The sequence below is a fragment of the Peromyscus leucopus genome, chromosome 8a (assembly GCF_004664715.2).
Source record: "Peromyscus leucopus breed LL Stock chromosome 8a, UCI_PerLeu_2.1, whole genome shotgun sequence".
NCBI lineage: Eukaryota > Metazoa > Chordata > Mammalia > Rodentia > Cricetidae > Peromyscus > Peromyscus leucopus.
Window position 1 is genome coordinate 32,427,702 of NC_051085.1, and position 19,288 is coordinate 32,446,989.

Sequence of the window (19,288 nt, forward strand, 5' to 3'; positions counted from 1 at the left end):
TCTTGTGTTTTTTTTCTGGGTATGTTAAAACTGGGTATCAATAGTAATACAACAGGAAAGGACATACTGAGAAGGTAAACATTCTATTTAAATGACAGAATAGATAGCTGAAGACATCAGAAAAGACTTTTTAAAGTTATCAGAATCAAGTGGAAAGGAAGCTTCTCTCTGCAGAAGCCCACATTCATACTTCAGTGTGGACTGCCCTTTTCCTAAATGCCTGTCTTTCTATTAACTTTTGTGCTAAGTCTATATAAGAACAAAAACAAAAAATATTCTTCTTAATAAGCTCTGACTCTGTTTCATAAAAACGTGAATGCATAACTTGCTAGAATTTTTGGCAGGCAGCATATACAGTTATGCAAGGAGAAATCTTTAGTTATTAGTGCTTACATTAAAAAAAGCCAGAGGTGTTTTAAATAGCTTAATGATGCAACAGAAACACAAAGTCAGTAAGCAGTAAAAACAATAAAGATTAGAGCAAAAATTAATGAAATGTGGCTCAAAAGAACAATACATAGAATCAATCAAACCGAGAATTGATTTTTTTTTAAAGATAATAAGATTTACAAAACTAAAAGAAATTTTGAAGAAAAAATTGATCAGATTGGAGAGGGGATTCAGCCACTTGGTATGGACCCATGATCCCCTTTGGCCCCTTTTGGCCTTTTCTTCTGGCCCATAAAACTCCTTTGTGACTCTCATAGACCTGCAGAACCACTCATTGCCAGGGACCCCACAGCCATTATACTTGGCTAGGACCCATTGCTGACAACGGGTATTTTTTTTTTTGTCTTTATTGTTTTTTTGTTCTTATTTCTTTTTCTTGGTTTTTTTTGGGGGGGGGTGTATTTTTGAGGGAGAAAAAAAGAGAGAAGGAGCATAAAGTTGAGTGTGTAGGGAGATGGGGAGGATCTGAATGGAGTTGAGGAGGGGGCAATAATGTAATCAAAATATGTTATGTGAAAAATATTTTTAACATGAAGAAACCAGTGTGGTACTGACATGAAAGCTTCATCCCTATTGGCTAGTGTTCATAGTACTAGAAGATGATGTATATACTACCAAAAGCAGAGAAGTAAATATCAGTCTTACCCAGCTGTGAATCCTGTAACCTATAATAATGACTAGCTTGGCAAGACATGCTACTGACACATTAGTGGCATGGTTGTCATGGGAGTAACCAACCACTTTCTGATTAGATTTACTGTCTGTTCCACAAGTTGAAACCAACAACTGGCACTGGCCTTTAGATGGAAATATTTCCTGGATGATATTAGATGTAAATTTTCTTTATTATTACAGAGTAGACATAGGGATTTCCTTGTGTAACATCCCCCTCCTCAGTGGGTTCTATGCCATTAATCTCAACCGCTATATCAAGGTGAGATCCCCAGTATTCATTGGCACATGCTGTTTTATGTGTTGGATCCCAAATCTTTGGATGAATTCATTTAATGCTGTATTGGTGAATGTTCTGTGAAACAGCAAAATCTCAACTGTGAAAAGCCATAGATCCTAATGCTGGACAATGCAAGAGAAACATAGCTTGTAATACACAGTCTTGTATTTTTTCCTTGACTTCATGAGTCCGGTTTTCATGGTCTAAGCCAGTGGCCGCATAGTCTTTGCCTTTTATAAACACAAGTAGAGAGTCTAACACATTCACACTTACAGAGTCTCAGGTATCCCCATAGGTCAGAGCTTTGAGGACCATCCTGGTGCTGGTGAATGCTTTTGTTGTCTTCTATTCAGTTTATACGATTGTGGCATTTGGGTGACTCTAGTTGAAAACCCAGGTGGGTGGGTGGTGAACATCTCTGTGCCTGTGGCCTCTTGCATCGCAGAATTCAGTCTCTTTGTGCTTATCAGTTTCCTACTTCTGCTTCAGAACAAAGAAAAGAACATTTCCTAGTCAATGTTCAGTGTTGTAAGTCTGATCTTTTGGTGTCCCTTGGCCATTCATCCCATTATTGATTTTGTCAAGATGTATTAGTGTGTGATGTGTGTAGATGGATGCACATCTCATGGCACAGATGGGATGGCAGAAGACAGCTTTGTGAACTCAGTTCTCTCCTTCCATCTTTGTGTAGTTTCCAGGAACTGAACTCAGGTTTATAGTTTTGCTTGGCAAGACCCTTTCCACCCTGAACCTTCTTGGTGGCCCTTGGTGATTCATTTCATTATCTGTTAACATTTATCAGAGTCGTAGCATATGCAGTGCTACTGCAAACAAAGCTAATAATGCTCCTTCCCCCAGGGATGCATCATGTACACAGTTTATACAAAGATAATCCAATATATCTGTGAAATAGAGAATTGAATTCCAGAGGTGTCCAAGGACATTTGAAATAGTGTGACTACAGGACATTGCTGTATTCAAGGAATTATGGGAAATCTGTGTTCAAGTAATTATGGGAAATCTCTCACTTTACGTCTTGTAAAGGTGTGAGGGAGATTTTTCTTGAAGAAAAGAAAAAAAGATATTGGGTTGGAGAGATGATGGCTCATTGCTTAAGAGCACTTGCTGCTCTTGCACAGGACCCAAATTCAATTCCTAGCACCTACATCTGGCACCTCACAACTGCCTATAACTCCAGTTGCAAAGGGTCCAATGTCCTCTTCTGGCCTCCATGGTCACTACACTCACAGGACATGCACCCATACAGATACTCACACCTACACAAAAAGAAAAAGAAAAACAAATCCTTAAAACAAAATTTAAAAGACAGGAAAGAATGGGTACTAGTTGGGGGTCGGGGAGAGGGGCAGTGGGAGCTATTTTATGAGTCCTAGAACATTGTGTTTACCTTTATGACCTCTACGGTTATATTCTATACTTTTGAAATGTTAACATTATTTCTTTCTTTCAGCAGAATTACCACATCCTAGCTTTTACTAATTCCATCTCTGTCACACTTGTTTTCATTTATGTCTTTTAAAGAAGCCATGTATTCTATAGACATTTTTAAAGATTTATTTATTTAAAAAATGTTTTTAAAATAAAATGAAAAAAAAATAAGATTGGAGATGAAAATGGGAATGTTGCAACAGAGTCCAATGAAATCCAGAGGATCATTACAGAACATGTTTTTTGAATTTCACTCAAGAAAAGAAAAAAAACCTTGAAAAGCTCAAAGAAATGGATAAATTCCTAGATCCATATGACTCAGCGTATTCATTACTTTCCTGTTGCTATGATAAAATACCCTGACAGAAAGCCACCTATAGAAGACAGGGTTTAATTTGGCTTACAGTTCCAGGGGGGAGAAAGTTCATTATAGTAGGGGAGTCAGGGAAAAGGGCAGGGAAAGTGTGGTGCTGGGCGCAGGAAGCTTGATGATCACATTTTCATCCACACACAGAAATCAGGGAGAGGAGAGAGAGACAGAGGGACAGAGAGAGAAGATAGAGAGATAGAGACAGACAGGCAGACAGACAGACAGACAGACAGAGACAAAAGATAGAGAGAGACAGACAAGACAGAGAGACAGAGACAGACAGACAGACAGACAGATGAATGGACAGAGACAAAAGACAGAGAGATAGAGACAGACAGAAACAGAGAAAGAGACAGAAACAGACAGATAGACAGATAGACAGACAGAGAATAAGTGGCGAAGTGAGAAGGAAGGCTATGAAGGCTCCACCCCGACCCCAATGGCATCCTTCCTTCATCAATGCTCCACCTCCTAAAAGTTCCATAATTTCCCCCAAACACCAGCACCAGCTGGGGACCAAGTGTTCAGATATGTGAGCCTGTGAGGACAACTCTCATTCAAAACACCACACTTACCAACATTCAATCAAGGCTCTATAAACAGCTTAAACATTTCCATAGTAAGACTAAAGAAGGAATGGAGTGCACATCAGAGAAAAGCCCAGGACTGATGGATTCTTTGCTGAATTCTACTAACTCTTTGAGTAATGCTTCTCAAAGTATGTGATAAAATACAAAGGGGAGGAACACTACCAAACTCATTCTAAGGAGTGAATAATACCCTGAAATAACAAATTATTAAGACAGAACACAAAAAGGAAACTACAGCTCGATTTCCCAAAAGAACATAGATACAAAAATTCTCAATAAAATACTTGCAAAGTGAATTCGTGGATATGTTTAGATATGGCCAAGTCGATTTCAATTCAGTGATGCAATGTACATTTGCACATGTTCAACATCTACACATCAGGAAGTATAATACAGTTCATAAACCAACTTAGGGACAGGAATTGGATAGTTACCACGATAGGCACAGAATAGGACCCTGACAAAGTTCAAGTCACTTCATAATATAAGACCTGAAGAGTCTAGGAATAGAATGATAAAAGGGAGAACTCTATGAGGAAAGGGAGAGGACCAGAAAGAATCAGGGAGGAGGGAAGATGGAGGATAAGAGAGTACGCAGGATTAAACTACAACACTCTGTATGAAAATATTCCAATGGAGCCTATTATTTGTATGCTAGCTAAAGATAATTTTATAAATGAATACATGAGACCAACCAATATTGGCTTGCATTTTTATCCCTGCCATAGCACCAAAATCACACACACACACACACACACACACACACACACACACACACACACACACACGTATACACCAGATTTTAATTATTAGCAAAACTGAATCAAAAGTTAAACAGCCCTGGGCATAAATCTATGAGAGGAACTGTCAGTTTTGCAGAGGCATCATTGGGAATACAAGTATAAGAAATATCTAGAAGAATTCCTCTGAGAAAAAGTTAAAGAATCACTTTGATAAAAGTACTGGTGGTTGATTTTTGACAAAGAAGCCAAAACTGTACAATGGAAAAAAGAAAGCGTCTTCAACAAATGGTGCTGGCACAACTGGATGTCAACGTGTAGAAGATTGTAAATAAATCCATATCTATCACCATGCACAAAACTCAAGTCCAAGTGGATCAAAGACCTCAACATAAATCCAGTTACACTGAACCTCAAAGAAGAAAAAGTAGGCAGTAATCTTGAACACATTGGCACAGGAGACCACTTCCTAAATATAACCCCAGTAGCACAGACACTGAGAGTAACAATTAATAAATGGGACCTCCTGATACTGAGAAGCTTCTGTAAGGCAAAGGACATGTTAAATAAGACAAAAAGACAACCTACAGAATGGGAAAAGATCTTCACCAACCCCACATCTGATCTGATCTCCAAAATATATAAGGAACTCAAGAAACTGGACATCAAAATACCAAACAATCCAATTAAAAAATGGGCTACAGAGCTAAATAATGATACCACTTTTGGGCATGTACCCAAAGAACGCTCAATCATACCACAAGAACACTTGCACAACTATGTCCATAGCAGCCTTATTCATAATAGCCAGAACCTGAAACAACCTAGAGGTCCTTCAACCAAAGAATGGATAAAGAAAATGTGGTACATATATACAGTGTAGTACCACTCAGCAGTAAAAAAAAAAAACAATGGCATCATGAAAGTTGTAGGCAAATGGAATCCTGTTGAAGAGAGGGAAGAGGGATTCTATGAGCAAGGAGCATCAAGATAATGATGGGGAAACCTACAGAGACAACCAAACTAAGCTAGTGGGAACTCATGAACTTTAGACCAACAGCTGTGGAACCTCCATGGGACTGGACTAGGCCCTCTACATAAGCAAGACAGTTGTGTAGTTTGGTTTGCTTAAGGGGCCCCCTGGCTGTAGGACCATGATCTATCCCTGGTGCATGACCTGGCTTTTTGGAGCTCATTCCCTACGGTGGGACACCTTGAACAGCCTTGATGCAGGGGGAAGGGCTTGGACCTGCCTCAAGTGAATGTACCAGGTTCTTCTGACTCCCCATGGGAGGCCTAACCTTTTTGGAGGAGGGAATCAGGGATGGGTAGCGGGGGGGGGGGAGGCTGTTGGGGAGAGCAGGAGGAGGGAAGAGAGGGGGATCTGTGGTCGGTATGTAAATGAATAAAAAAATTCTTAATGAAGAAAATAAAAAAAATGAAATAAAACTATACAATTACCCCCCGCCCCCCAAAAAAAGTACTGGTGGGAGATTTCTAAGATTCATGATTAGGTTACAGTGTCAAATGTCCTACCTGATTTGGAGGATGGCAGGTCATGTGAGGGCTGGTACATGTCTGCAGAGTGAGTTGCTGAGGTCACCAATTTAACAGTTCAGCACAGCTGTGAGCTAGCCTCCTCCTATAATCAGGACTAACCAACAGACAACTTCTTTCCTTAGCATATGTTGAATAACTGTTTTTCAAACAATCTAGAAGGACAAGTTATTAGCATGCATTCTTGATTAGGTAAATCCCAGGTCTCAAGAATATAACAAACTAAAATTCCAACTAGATGTTGGAAAGTAAAGAATCTCTTGCACTCTGATGACCAACTCTCAAAATGGTCCCCCTTCCTTGTCCTCTATAATTTGTGACTCTCCATGGTCAGACTCAGATTTTCTTAACCATTCAATAATTAAAGACTAAGGGGGAAAATACCCAACTAAAATGCCAGGGACAAATAACTGAGCCACAACACAAGAACCTCCTTTACCCACAGGCAGGGCAAGACTACCCCTTGGAGAGCTTTGCCTATTCTTTGAGGCCAAAGTTGCTGCAGGCTATTTCCAACATTTCCCACAAGCTCCATAAACGTGGTTACTGCAGATACAAAAGCATCAGATTCATCCAACCAGCTCCAGGCAAAGAGAAGAGCAGTATAATCACGGCAGCCCTGAGAAATATTTAATGAGCTTTTTTGAAAAGTCTTTTTTCAAATCTTCTAGAAGGTAAAACTGTGAAAGACATGGCCTTGATAGATCTCTGCATCATTCTCATCAGACTGGAGAAAATTAGAGTGTCCTCTTGTTAAATGGGAAAGGTTAGCATTTAATAGTTAATGAAGCCAAGAGAATCTGAACAGATAAGAGCTGTGTCTGCCCAGGATGCACTTGGACAAGCCCAAGTCCTCTTATCTCATCTCAGAAAAGTCATCTGTTGGCAAGACACTGTTTTAAGCAGAGGGTGACAGGACCAGCCGCGTGTACAAGAAGAGCTGCATCCTTTTTTGGGAGAAAAAAAGGCTAATGAAGGATAAAGGAAAGGTGGTGCTTTGCATTTTTTAAGTACTATAGCAACAGACAGCCTTTCCCCCCTTAATTTGAAACATGAACCTCCTAGTTGATGAGCTAAAATACTGCATTATAGGCATACCATGAGACTCTACCTTACCTTGCTGCTTATGCTCTTCTGATAATGATCTTCACACTCAAAATTCCAGTAGTGAGAAGGTGCTCTGAGTCCAGTGAAACCCAGAAGGGAATGGAGAGGAGGGTAAACTTTATCATAGAGGGGAACTCAGATAGCTTGTCTTTGAAATAAGGGTTATTTGAGGCCAAATTGTGAGTCAAGTTGTAGTCGGAAGTTTTTCTGTGTCCAGGCCGGCTGATGATCATGACAAATATCTCTCACTTGTGTCCCCCAAGTAAATACACAGAGGCTTATATTAATTATAACTGCTCAGCTATTAGCCTAGGCCCATTACTGACCAGCTCTTACACTTAATTTAACCCATAATTCCTATCTATGTTTAGCCATGTGGCTTGGTACCTTTTCTCAGTTCTGCCTTTACATCTTGCTTCCTCTGTGTCTGGCTGGCGACTCCTGACTCAACCTTCCTTTTCCTAGAATTTTCTTTGTCTGCTTATCTCGCCTATACTTCCTGCCAGGCTACTGGCCAATCAGCATTTTATTTATCAACCAATCAGAGCAATGCATTCACAGCATACAAAGTGTCACCCATCATGAAGTAACTTACCACAGGTCAACCCCCCACCCCTACCCATCGTTTTAATTGTTCTTTGGGATAAACAAGCCCAACCTCCTAATTCCCTTGAAAGTACCACAGTTCAGGTTGTGATCATTCCTTCTGTCAAAGCTTTAGCCATTGCTCCCATCACCATTTCCTCCTTATTGCCTTGGTACTGTTGTAACAAATGCCTCTTTGTACTCCTACTATGCTGACTATGTGGGACATAAGCCTCTGTTCTCTTTTATCCTCTGTCATTTTGTGTTCAAATTCTTCTTTGTTTTTCTTTCTGTTATCTGATGTTTCCACTCACATAAACTTCTCTCCTATCCTTTCCTATCCTATAGCTATGTGTCCATAACTCCCATATATCTTCAAGATGTTTCACTGAGTATCCCCTTTCATGTTTTTGCCTTACCTGATGAATAGCTCCCTGAGAAGACATTACTTCTTCCAAGTGCAGATGGTCCAACCCCCAACCTTCAGTAACATGATCCAACATTCTCTTCATTCTCAATACCATTTCCAGGCCAAGGGCCCCTTCCCATTCAAACTTCTTGCTCATTTGAGACTTGAAATACCATCTCTCCTCACCATATGCCTTTACCATATTATTTGGCTGTTCTTTCAAAGTGCCTGGCTTGTAGTCTTATTCTTCCCCTAATGCCCATCTCCATCCTGGTTCACTTTCCCGTTCACATCACTCCATAGAACACCTTTGCCTCTGAAAGTTTGATCATGTAGTTCTAATAACTGTCACTTTTTCCCATTTGAGTGCACCATTCTCGTGGTCTCACATTCATCTCTGAACACAATGCCTTGTATTTTCTGTCTATAGTCTATGTTCATCAAGCAAATTTACTCCCTATACCCTTCTTTCTGTGCATCAAGCTTCTTCAGTTTGTTGGCAATTTTGCCTCCATGGTGTATTGTTCAGGTCTCATTTATTTGCTGTCTTTTCAACATCCCAGATAGACTTTCACTTTGGACAATTCAGCTCTAAGACTTCACAGTTCTACTTCTCATACCAACAATCACTGTTATATGATCAAGTATATTTGACACTCGATACCTCCTGCTCCACTCATCTTTTCAGTGATAGCCCTGGAGCTGTTTGCTTTTCTCTGCTACTTTAACAGATCATCCTGCTTCTAGCAGATCTCTGGGTATGAGTGGAGTTTCTTCTAGATCATTGTCTAGTCACCAAATCAGAGTACCACTCTATATCTTCAACGTGACTTTGATGTATGTTTTATTATCCATTATGGATTGACTTGTCGTTTTATGCATTAAACTAGTTTATCACTCTTGGTCATTCATATTTAAGTTCACAGTAAATTCTGCATGAGTCTTAGCTAATGCCTTTTCTACAAGGTACCATGAATTGTGCTGAGTATATATTATATTAGAAGTTATGTGTCAATATCCACATGCTCCCATATCAGTAAATATTTCTAAAGTCCCTTTTTGATCTCTCCTCTCTTTGTCAGAGAACTTCCTCAAAGTCCCTGCTTCATCTTCTTAACTGTTTTTCATCCTCAGCTCCACCCTAAGGACATAAGATCTGTGTTTAATTCTTAGTTGATCTTTTACTCATATGAAATACAGCAAATTTCTTCCTTATAGTCAACTCAAAGATTCATGTTACAACTTCCTCAGTGTGAAACAAAGAAGTAGCCCTGAGTATTGATTGGTGAAAGCCGTTTGACTCGTGGGAAAAATTTAACCCAAAAACAACTTAGAAGATGTACATTTAGAGTCAAGTTATTGATTTTATTCATTTTCAAGGAATAAATCTTAAAGTCTACTGTATGCATAATTTTTATTATATTGTTTTTATTTGAAACATAAAAAAATAAGTGCATATTTATGTTTAAGAATTCTATTCCAATTTCATATAGAGAGGTAAAGTCTTTACTTGTATTCATTTAAAAAAGTATGTATCCTTTTCCTTTTAAATGCCTGGGATTATATATATATATATATATATATATATATATATATATATATATATGGCTTATATTATAAAAACTAAAAACTACCTTCTTTATTGTAAGCTAGGTTAATGATCAAAGTTATTTTATATGTCTATTTATATACGATCAACGTTATATAGTTCTCAAACTAGTGAACATCAATTTTCTTACATCACCTCAGAGATGATAATAATAGTATGGGCTAATGTCTGTTCCCACACAGCTTCAGCAAACTAAAATTCCATGAAGGCCATTGAAAATATGCTGACGTGGCAGGGAACAACTGTTTCCTCCTCCCTTGTGTTTGCCAGGTCCTACAGTTCTTCAACTCCCACTGAACTAACCGGCCCCATCCGCTCGTATAGCTATTTCCTCTCTGAGAAATTACTTTTATTTTTGTATTGGAATGAGTCATTCTTCCCCAAAGAATGGATAGGGTCATGGGTAATCTTCTAGTGGGGAGAGGACAGGCTTTCATGCTTTAAACAGTAGGGAAGTGCCCACACCTCCTGAAGTGCAGAGAGAATGATTCAAAAGCCTGATGGCATGATTGAAGGGAAGGCTGGGTCATGCTACCAGAAAAGGGGAAGTGAGGATGATTCAGAAGCATAGGACCACTGATTGAAAGCATATTTTTGCTTAAAAGTTTGGGCGGAGAGTGCCATCATATTGTGATTTAGCTTGCTTTATAACACAGAAATGAAGTAAGAATGAATTTATTTAACAGAATAACTTAGAGTTATGTAATAATGCATGGTATGCACCAGTGTGTATCCAGCCTGAGAGCTTTTCTCAGTTAAACTCAATGTTTAATCCTTATTTTAATGTTGCAGCTTAAAAAAAAAAAAAAAAAAAAAAAAAGCCTTGTGAGTCTTAAGTTAGAGCTCACAGCCCTTCATACAAGAGAATATAACACATCATTATCAGCCTCTAAACTGGGGCATGTTGAATCTTTCACCTATTGATAGAATTGGTTTGGTTTTTTTTTAATATACAGGTCAATTTCAGTGACTTTCCTCTTTAAATGAAACCTACAGTGCCAATTCTCCTTGCGAGCAGATTTTCCATGTGTTCCAACTTCTCCATCATGCAGTGTCTGTCTGATTCTCCCTCTCTATCGACCAGAGCTCCTCTGAGTTCATCAATAGCTTCTCTGCCTTTATCTTTGCTCAGGCTCCCTCTGCAGCCTGCTTCCTTCTTTATGGATGGGAAGATACTTTAGTCCTTGTCAATTCCCAATATTGAAGGGAAAAAAAAAAAACAGCAACAACAACAAACAAACAAAAAACTCATGTCATTTGGAGTGAATAATTTCTACTTTTCCAACAAGAAACAAGCTGGGGAAAGTCACAGGGCCAGACCTACCATTCTGGTCTCCCTTCTCAGTGCACCGTGGACTCTGCCTACGGCTCCTCAGAAGAAGGAGTGTATTCTGTGGGATAAAATAACAGGAACTAAGAAAGTTCTTGAACAACAACTGGTAAAAATGAATCCTAATTTAATTTGTGTAAGTTATGATGAGCAGCTGGCAGGCACACATCACCAAGAGAATGCCATTGTGCTCTTCAGGTGTCCATCATGTCATGCCACCCAATCTGTGGCATAGATCCATGGTCTTCTGCCTTTGCTTGTCTAAGAAATAAGATTGGCTCTGTACTATTAAGTTCTTGTTCCTTTTTTAAATTTATTTATTTTTATTTTGTGTACATTGGTGTTTTACCTGCATGTATGTCTGTGTGAGGGTGTTGGATCCTGGAGTTACAGACAGTTGTGAGCTGCCATGTGGTTGATGGGAATTGAACCTGGGTCCCCTGGAAGAGCAGTCAGTGCTTTTAACCATTGAGCCATCTCTCCAGCCCTTGTTCCCTTTTTTAACTGAGAAAAGCTCTCATCTCACACTGATGCATACCATACATTATTACATAACTCTAAGTCATCCTGTTAAATAAATTCATTCTTACTTCATTTCTGTGTTATAAAGCAAGCTAAATCACCATCCGATGGCACTTGTCTGCTCTTTGGGGGTAACGCACAGATTAGGGATGTGGCCCCTGCAGGACTAACTTAATGAAGATAATGACCTCACATGGAATGTGTCACACCTGGATGTGAGAAGCAAGGTTCGCAAGGACTTCTAAACATCCTTTATATTCTTTTAACGATAAAAGGGAAAGTCCTTTTCTGTGATAGTTCAAAGGGGTATTCCGGGGTCCAGACAATTATGACAGTTGGTATTGGCTGGAGTGCTGCCAGGAGCATTGGCCTTTCCTAGGAAGTCGTTAGGGATGCAGGTCCACAAGCCAAACATCAACATAGTGAATAAGAAAGTCTATGGAAGCCAGGCCTCGATGATGCACACACCTTTAATCCCAGCACTGAGAAGGCAGAGTCAAGCAGATCTGTGTGAGTTCGAGGCCAGCCTGGTCTACAGAGCGAGATCCAGGACAGGAACCAAAACTACCCAGAGAAACCCTGTCTGGAACTGCCCCCACCCCCCAAAGAAAGAAAATCTATGGAGTCAAGGGTCCCAGTAACCCATATTTATCAAGTCTTCCGGGCTAACATTTGAAAATCACTGCTAGAGTTTACTAAACAATAAATAGAATAAATAGGCAGTCCACCAACCTTCAGTTCTTGTTTTAATAATGTTCACTATATTATAAGCAATTAGTTACTGCTTTTGGCTAAGGTCTGTCTTTTAAAGTTATTTGGTATACTGAAAGTCTAAATTTTGGAAGTGGTTTGAAAGAATACATTATTTTGAAGGATTTTTTTTTACTTGTGCTTTTGCTATTTTTAAATTTCATTGTATATTCTGGACATTAGAGAACAAACAGTCAAAACTCAGTATGAAAAGGGGCTCAGAATTTTATAATTAAAAGGTAACTTAACTATTAACAGACCTTACTCTTAGGAATTGTAGTGATGCAATATCCTGAAAACATCTCTTACGTTCTAAGACAGTGGAATTTTTGCTGGACCTCATAGCCAGAGTTAGTAATACACCTTAGGGTCCTGCTGTGTATTTAACCTGTTTGTTTAACCTGTCTTTAAGAGAACAGTGTATTGATGTCTGTGGCCTGTGTTACCTCGGGGGGCCATAGGAGCAATGCATGATGAAATCAGAGGGCCATGCTGAGCTGGTCCCACCCTTCACTGGCCCTGGAAAAGCTGGCCCTGCCTCTCATTGGATATGACAGCAAGAGAGCTGGCCCCGACCACCACAGGAGAGCAAAGCCCTTTGTTCGGGATCGACAGGCTCAAACAGACAGACACAGCCCAGACATAGGGACAGATTCACAGGATATCCTTCAGGCAGGCCCAGATTCAGACTTGTACACTAGACAAGCAAGGACAATGGAAGACACGGGGAGAGTGAAGCAGGTCTTTCAAATTTGGACTCACTCTCGTTATACGACCCCATGGGGAAGTGCTTTGATTTCTCTCCTTTATGTGACATTGGTGCATTATTGATGACTCTGAGTTTACTACTAATGTGTTCAAACCTACCTCGGTGAATCAAGATGGTAAAAAAAAAAGTATCCTTCGTTTTCTGAGATTTGAGCACACTTCATTCTGTTGCCTCTACTCTCTTCCAGGAGAAACTCTGATGTTACTGGATTTACGCCCATCTCATAAATCAAGGTGAACAGGCATTCATCATGATGGTAGGTGTGTGAACTGGAAGGAGAGAAGCAGGTGAGCAGAGGGAAAAGCGCTCTGGGAGGCTCAGCTGTGAGAGGCACACCCAGGTGGGCCACACTGAGCAAGCACATGATTATGCTGTAAATGTCAGCAGCAGGGTACCCAGGGACCCACTGTGTGAATAGACCTCCATAAACCAGGTTTTCTTATTTATTTCTCAGTACCCCTTCCAATTTTCTCAAAATTGCTTCCAGAAGAAAGAAGTAGGCATTACATCCTGGACTAAACCACCAAATTCAATTCTTGTGTGGAATATTTTTTTGTGACATGATCAAAATGACTGTAGTGAGGAACAGGGACTATGTAAAATAGGAAGCTATTAATAAATGGGTTAGAGGTCAAATATAAAACTATTTTTAGAAATCTCACTGAAAACCAGTAGAGTATTTTTTTTTTCAAAAGGATCCCCTTATATACTTATCAAGCATGCCACAGGTTTCATGGTTAATAGCATTAATATGAGTCTTTGGAATAATGATATATAGCTGATGTGTTCATTATTTACAGCATTCATACCCAGACCTCACTTTAATTTTCATTACCCTGTGTAGACACTAGTTAATTCAGCTGGGGTAGGTCCCTGGATAGTGCAGTATTTATTCCCATCACTGGACAGACAGACAGAGCAGTACAAGATGGAAAGCGTTGATTCTCTGAGATTCCATTTCTAAGCACTGATGGAGCTGAAATATTGAAGACAAACTTGGTTGTGAGTGAAGGAAAGGTAAAATCTTTACCAGCTTGATTGGAAAGTGTTGCTGGTGTTGACTGGCCTCCTACGGCTTAACTGAAAAGCAAGGATTTGAAAGCAAAGAAAAGTCACACAGGCAGGGCCACTTTAAAGCTGTTGATAGCACCAGCCCTGGCTCCCTGCAGGAAACTTCCAAGAATGGTCCAGCTCCTTCCCTGTAGAGAGAGAGGCTGCTTTGTTTTCCTCAGGGCTCCCTGCTCTCTTTCTGCCTCACTCACAATGGGCACCCTCAAAGTGAATGTGTGTATAATCAGGCGGGCTTGCTGGGCACCCCCTTCCAGCAGACAATCTCCCAGCCCTCTGGACTTTTGATAAGTGCAATCAAGTTGCAAAGGACATTTTTACGTGAGACGTTGCTGAGATGTTACATCTGTGCTCAAATCCACATACATGGCAGCTTTTAGACTCCTCAAGCATCTCCCTGCTCTCTGTCCTCTGCCCCCATCATGCTCACCACCCAGGGCATATTTTATGGTCACCCCAAAGCCTTCCTGACTTTCTCCTGTAAACCAGTAAAATTCCATGGCAATCTATTTTTCAATGTTTCTTTTTAGTGCCTCTAAAGGTTGTATGGAGGAAATGAATGAAAAGTTGATTTCTAAAACTCAGATGTAGTCATAAAACAGACTAGTAATCCCCCGGAACTAACATGTTGGCTTTGTTTATGCTCTACTTGCAAGTCCAGCTTTAAAACAGTTGGCCTGGGGCAGGTTGTAGATGTTGGCAGTTCCATCACTCACTTTGTATGTATTTAGAAACTTACGCAAATTGCTTTGTTTCTTTGAGTCTTGGTTTTCTTATCTGTAAAATGAGAATGATCTACTTGGAACACTTGTGTGGTAGTCAGCTCAAATCAAGCATTAAAAATTTGAGAGATATTATGTATTATTTCATAGCCACAATTGAATGCACGTTTTTAGTTGGATATGGTTTATTGGGTTAACATTTTCCTTTTCAATAGCTTTGAATTTGTTCATAATTTTTTATATTCTGCTTTTGTGATAATGAAGATAATATAAAGAAAATATAACTCTCTTTCAAAACAAATATTGGCCTATGATTCCCTAAAGAGATTTGAATTTTTTTTGCATCAGTGAACCAGTATCTCTCTAGCTATTTGCCACCTCTATGAGTTCTTATTTCCTCTTTGGAAATTCCCTTTCAACCATATCCCAGCATTTCCCGAGAGACCCCTTCCCCTCAATCATTGACCACCATCACTCTGTCTGAACATGAAACAGGTCAGTACTCTCTTTCTGCTGTGTTGCTGTAGGCTACGTGTTATTTATTAAGTGGCACTGTTTACTGTGAGAGAAAAGCCATGGGGTGTGGTGGTAATCTAATTGTACTGAAATGTGATTTTGATTGTATGTTAATAAATAAAGTTGCCCGGGGGTCAGAGCTATTAGAGCCATAGCAAGAGTGTGGCGGTGGTGGCACACGCCTTTAATCCCATAGATCTCTGTGTGTTCAGGGATACAGCCAGCATTGGAGACATATGCCTTTAAGACCTAGGGGGCTGTACATTCAGACAGTGACTAGGCAGTCACGTGTTTGGGTTTACAACCAATGAGAAGGCAGAACAAAATACTTAAAAAGACGAACAGACAGGATATAGCTCTCTTTCGGGAAGCTGGGACACCGCAGGAGGAAGGGTGAGATTTTAGCTCTGAGCTCTGACCTCTCGGCTTTCTCTTTTACATTGGTTCTTATTTAATAAGACGGTTGGTTACATCTATAATGGGGTACAACAAAACCCACTATAAGAGTTTATTAGGGAAAGGGGAACAGAAAGGATGTGCTTAGGTCTATGGGAATGATCATGCAGGAAGAAAGGGGAGGAACAGATGGAACTAGCTTTTTGTAGTGATAGACCCCAGACCCAGAGTACTACCTTCTCGAGGGGGCGCCCCACGAACCCAGACTCCAGTCCAGTTGATGCAACAGCATGAGGTTGTTATTAAAGCGACTGTACAGACAGGCAAACTCTGCTCCTAAGAGCAAGAGCCGCATCTTACTGCAGCCCCATGGGGGCTTTTAAAGGAAAACCCCACAAAAGCCATAAGATTACAATTCCTGTACAATTTCATTTCACAAGATCATGGTCTGATCACAGAGTGGGTACAGTCACGTCCGCATGTACATTCTTCTTAAAACCTCAAGGGGGTATCAGGGCGGGAGTGGAGTTTACACAAAGGTCACAGTGGTCCTTCCTGGAACACTTGCAACTATCCCAGTCACAGTTGAGCACATCTCTTAACAGAAATCTTTTTATATTGTTATATTATTACAGGTTGAATAATGGCTGAGTCAGGTGGCCCTTGGAACTAGTTTTCTTTTTAGTTTCATATTTCCTGGGGCTTGGGGGTGTAAAGCTGAAGGGCTAGGGTCTTTCAGTAGGTTCCCCCTGCACATGTGCATGGGGCATACGTAGCTACACCACGCATGTGCATAGATTGCATGATCACGCTGTGTGCAAATTACAGACAGACAGAGCATGGATTACATAGGACCTAAGGCTCTGGAATGACTAAGTGTCTTGCCTGACTACTGGACAGCACACGTACAGTCATGGAGCTGGGGGAGTGGCTAGGAATTCTAACACTACATAGTTTCTGAAAGATAACAGTAGATAGGAACAAAGTACATTTATCAACAGAAATTATGACAATGAGAGAACAGTAGCGTCATCAAGTGTGTTGCTGGGTGCTTAGGTCTGTTAACCTGTATTTTAAAAGTTAGGAAACAGAAGTCAGGAAGAAAAGTAAATTCTTCACCGTCTGGCAAGTGGGTGAAGGGAGTATCTAATTTCCTCCCACCACATTTGTGATCCACTCACAGATTATATAAAGGCAAGTGGTAAGGGCTGAAGTACACTCAACTTCAACTGAGAATACCCCCCAGGTTTAAAAGACCCAGGCTCCAACTCTCCTCTCACTAAGACAGTTTTTTTCATTCAAGTCCAGGCTAAGGAAAATGAGGTCTCAAAACTCTCCCATTTTAATTCATATGTGTATATGTGGTATATACATATGTACAATGGACATATGTGGGTAGTGTGTTAATGTGTGTGCGGCGGGGTGGGGGCAGGTTATAGATCAATATTGGTGCCTTCCTTTATGGCTCTCCACCATATTTTTAAGAGGGTTGTCTCCTTTACTGTGCTCGAGGTTCACTATTTGGGCCAGATTAGTTAATCAGTAAGCTCCAGGGGTTCTCCTGTCCCTGTCCCATCCCCAACATAGGGGTTAGAGATGCATGTCACCACACTCAGCTTTTCACATGGGTGTGGGCTCAAACTCAGGTCTTCTTGCTTGTGCACAAAGCACTTGACCCACTGAGCCCCTAAATCTTCCACTATTGAAAAAGATGGATTTGGGGTTTTTGAGACTTGTAAAACCACACCTGTTCCAGACCTGGCAGAGTTCTTTGTCAATTTGTAGCTTTGGTGTTAAGTTCATTTCCTTTAGTCATACTAATTTTTTAAGTAAACAATGGTCTGGTAGCCAAAGTGAGGGACACAAGCATCTCTGTTTAGATTATCTTCCCTCTGCCAGGGCTTCAGCCTAGGATCACAGTTACAAGAGGAAAGTAGTTCATCTTGATCCTATAGGGGAAAGAAGACCTCAACAGATCAACCCTGTTTCTCCTCTTTCCACTTCTTGCTGGATGTTTCTCTGGAGATGATGTCAGCAGCAAACACAGCAATGAGAAAACCTGTATTGACCCTGGAACTGCTTTTCACAATACAACAGACTCTTTCAAAGCTACGATGCACTTGATGGTTAGAGACAACAGAAATTCGGAAGCAGCATCAGAGCTGTAGCAGACAGTGATATATCAACAGATCCAGCCTGGCCAAGCAGAGGCATGTCAAGGAGACATCTTTTGGGGCTGTGTGGACAGAGCAGGCATCCTGTTCTTTTCACAAGTCATGTTCACACTGCCCTGAAACAAGCTGAGAGTACCCTATCAGAAAGTCATATTTTCTAACGTTCTGAAACCCAATGTAAAAGTGACATTTCTCTTACTTTCCAAGTATAATAGTAAAAGATTTGTGTGTGTTATGAACTGGAAACTGAACACTATAAAAAGAAAAGGTTGAACTGTCTGCTTTGGAATAGCTATTATTTGACAGGAACATTTTGGTATTGCACTTGAATAAAATATATTCACTATTTAACATCACAGACATTACTTAGATGTATGTACAGCATAAAGCATGCATCTATGCTGTCTATGGCTCTGCTCTCCTGCCCCCAAATTATAGTAAAGAAAAGAAATCTGCTAAAAAAAAATTACTAATCTTAAAAACCATTCTAAAAATACTAACAAAATTAAAGCAACAATTGCAAATTTCCCATAATGTTTCACTCATATTAATTCTGATTTGGGTCTGGCTTGGAAACTTTTGGTGTCTGTTCTTGATTCTTTCAAAGGTAGAAAATAATTTCCTTGGCTTAACACTGATATTCAAACATCTGTATTTACACTAAACTGGCTCTTACAGAAGTTGCCTTGTCTTTATTGTCTTTCTACATGGAACGGTCACTCTTTTCTTTTGAGAGAAAACTCTACAAAGAAGTTACTGTGAATCTGAGATCCAGCACTTACCTCATCCTCATCGAAGCTGCCACCTTCTCACCACCTCTGGTGTTTGCTTACAGTTAGTACTTCTCTGAGATGGAAACTTAAGGGCTTCACGCATATTGTCTGTTTTTTTGTTTTTTGTTTTTGGAGGGGTGGGGGAAGTGCTGAATGGGGATATTGTTTAATGATAATTCACTCCTCCCCAATCCTCTTTCAAATTTGATCCTCAGAATACTGGGAGAGGAATTGAAAAGTAAAGGCTTAGTCAACTCTTACTGCATATAATTTTAAAGACTTGTCTGAGTCTGTATACACACAGGAAGAAGGTTCAGCTGACTTTATTGTTAGGGTTGTGGGTGCTGAATTAATTTCTATACAAATATGCAGGGAACTTAATCTTTTTGTTAATAGCAGGGAGAGTACAGAGAAGCTCAGATGAACGAGTCAGAGACCTAAGTTCAGGGC

The 19,288-nt window shown here is 40.1% G+C and overlaps 1 long non-coding RNA gene across 1 annotated transcript in view; it reads left to right on the forward strand.

Annotated features, from left to right (window-relative positions):
- The window catches only part of LOC114686450, a 41,940-nt gene that overhangs the window by 12,029 nt on the left and 10,623 nt on the right, over nt 1-19,288 (forward strand). The window contains exon 3 of the long non-coding RNA XR_005090237.1: nt 13,377-13,476. This is a non-coding gene — a long non-coding RNA (uncharacterized LOC114686450). The remainder of the gene's footprint in view (nt 1-13,376; nt 13,477-19,288) is intronic.